The 2,677-nt window shown below is 40.7% G+C and overlaps 1 pseudogene; it reads left to right on the forward strand.

The window, feature by feature from the left end:
• Nucleotides 1-1,360: 1,360 nt before the first annotated feature.
• Nucleotides 1,361-1,466, forward strand: LOC123840139 (U2 spliceosomal RNA; annotated as a pseudogene).
• The last annotated feature ends 1,211 nt before the right edge of the window (nt 1,467-2,677 follow it).

Below are 2,677 nucleotides of genomic sequence, written 5' to 3' on the forward strand. Positions count from 1 at the left end.
ATTTTTTGAGTGAGATCTGGATGGTATAAATGAAGGAGCGGCCATATTCCTATTCACTGGGGAGGTCAGTGCTAGGCATGAAGCACCATAGCATATGACACATGTTGCCATTCACCTGCTGGCTCATCTGGTTGACATGGGAGAACAGCTGGCCCTCAGTGTCTCCTGCTGGAGCTTCTGCTTCTGTTTCTCCAGCTCCTGAGCCAGGTGCTTGTTGAGGAGCACCAGCCTTTCTAGCAGGCACAACAGAACATATAATTTCTAAGGCCCAATGTAAAATGAAAATATGGGGTCCCTTATTCAAATATCATTAAGAATTTCAAGATGGTACCAGCAGAGCATGAAACCAAGCATGAAATTTTTCTAAGCAGGAGACTCTGAGTTGTCACATAGGCTACATACACATGAAGCCAGCTCTGCCTTCAGGACACCCCTTCCTCAAGGCTGGAGGCTTGGAAATGGTGACCGACCAATGCGAGTTCCAGGTCAGTCTTATATGGTCTAGTCTGACCTTGCTTTTCCCAGTTCATGTCCATCTCCTCTGGCTGATTGCCTGTCCTGCAGACTTCAGATGTACAAATAACAACCTCACATAAACTAGATAACTGGGTGCCTCAATTGCCTAAGGTCAAATTTCTTAGGGATAATTGAGAAGATAATTTGCAATACATTTTCTGGGTTCTGCAAATCAGATGAGGAACCCTAGGTGAGAAAGCCTGGAAAGAAGTAGACATTAAAGAGATGATCATACATAGGGCTCCTGGGTGGCACAGGTGGTTAAACGTTGGACTCTTGATTTCAGCTCAGGTCCTGATCTCAGGGTCATGAGATCGAGCCCCTTGGTGGGCTCCGTGCTCAGCAAGGAGTCTGCTTGAGTTTCTTTCTCCCTCTCCCTCTGCCCCCCACCCCCCTGCACTTGTATGTGCTCTCTGTCTCTCTCTCTGGGATAAACAAATAAATCTTAAAAGAGAGAGAGAGATGATCACACAATTATCACTGTATTTGCCACTATGGTTGTTGTGAAAGGAGGATCCAGAACACTCAGATTTCCCTCCTGCTTTCTAGGAATGTCATTTTTGGATCAGACTTGGGAGAGGTCTTTAGACATATCTCATCATCAGAAGCCACTGGAGAAGATACCTCTATAGATTTACTTAGCAGATTAGAGGATTATTTAGAATCAACAAATAATTGATTCTGAGTTTTGAACAAATTCTGAAATTAATATTTCGAAGAATCATGATTTCTTCTCTGTGACCTTCCTAATAGTCTGGTAGTCCCTAACTTTCCTCAAATAACTGGAGATGAGCAGGTTTCTATACCATAGAGCCATCCATTCTTATAGTATTATTTTACTCCTATCGCTTCTCGGCCTTTTGGCTAAGATCAAGTGTAGTATTATTTTACTCCTATGGTACTATAGTAGTCTGATAGTATTATTTCAAGGACACCAGTAGAGACCCTCTATTTTCTCCCACATCTTCATTAAGCTTTATTTTTTTTTTTTAAATAGTGGGGATAATTTTTGAATTTCATGAGAAGATCCAAGACTTACAATGAGAAAACTGGTGAAGATGAAGAGGTGTATGTTGTCAGGTCCTCCTCCAAGGACAAGAGGAGGAAAGAAGGGGTAAAAGAGTATGTCATGGATAGATTTAAAAGCCACCAACAGAATAGGGATAGGGCTCTAGGGCAGGGGTCAGCCCCCCCTCCTTTTTTTTTTTGCAAAGGGCCAGAGAATAAATATTTTCTGCTTTGTGGGCCATATAGTCTCTCTTGCAACTATTGAACTCTAGTGTTGTAACATATAAACAGCCATAGAGGATACTCAAATGACTGTGTCCCAATAAAATATTATGATGGACACTGAACCTTGAATTTCATATCATTTTCATGTGCCACAAAATATTATTCTCCTATTAATTTTTTTCAATCATTTAAAAATGTAAAAACCATTCTTAGCTCTCAGACTGAACCAAAGCAGGCAGTGGATTGGAGTTTGCCAACTCCCTTTCTAGGGGCAAACATTCCTGACTGTAAGTTGGCCTAAAATTGGCTTGGCCACTAGGCCAGGATATTTATAATGGGTAACAAAACATTCAAACCATGGCGGGATTGTTCCAATGCAGAATCCTGGGCCTTAGAAATCGTATATTTTACCAGTACTCCAGGTAGTTGTGAGTACAATAAAGTTTTAAAACTATATGGTAAAATTAGGTAGTCCTTTCTCTGATTCCTCCCCTTTTGTTTGTGAGAAAAGGTGAATAGCAGACATTGTCTTGATTGTAAAGGATGAGACAAAACTACATGCATAAACACATTTGGACATATATCTACACATTCATGTTTGCATAATATCTATATAGGTGCACAAATGCACGTGCATATTGATATGTGTGCACACATCCCCATGTTTATATAGATATGGTTGCTTCATTGCACGCCCATGCACCAGGACATGTGCAGAATCTTCTTTGGCATCACTTCTTTACGATAGTGATGAAAATCCAAATGATCATTTGAGATAATAACTGCTTCCATACCACACACATGTCTTGACATAGAATGAAGTAGAAATCATCATATGACACTACTACCTCTGCTGAAGTTGGACGTAGGGGAAGCAAGCGTTTATTTCTTCCAGCCTTTAAACCCTCATTAATATGTGTTGATGAAG

The sequence above is a fragment of the Mirounga angustirostris genome, unplaced genomic scaffold (assembly GCF_029215605.1).
Source record: "Mirounga angustirostris isolate CCGP_5_RB_7025 unplaced genomic scaffold, mMirAng1.0.hap1 SCAF_3, whole genome shotgun sequence".
Classification (NCBI taxonomy): Eukaryota; Metazoa; Chordata; class Mammalia; order Carnivora; family Phocidae; genus Mirounga; species Mirounga angustirostris.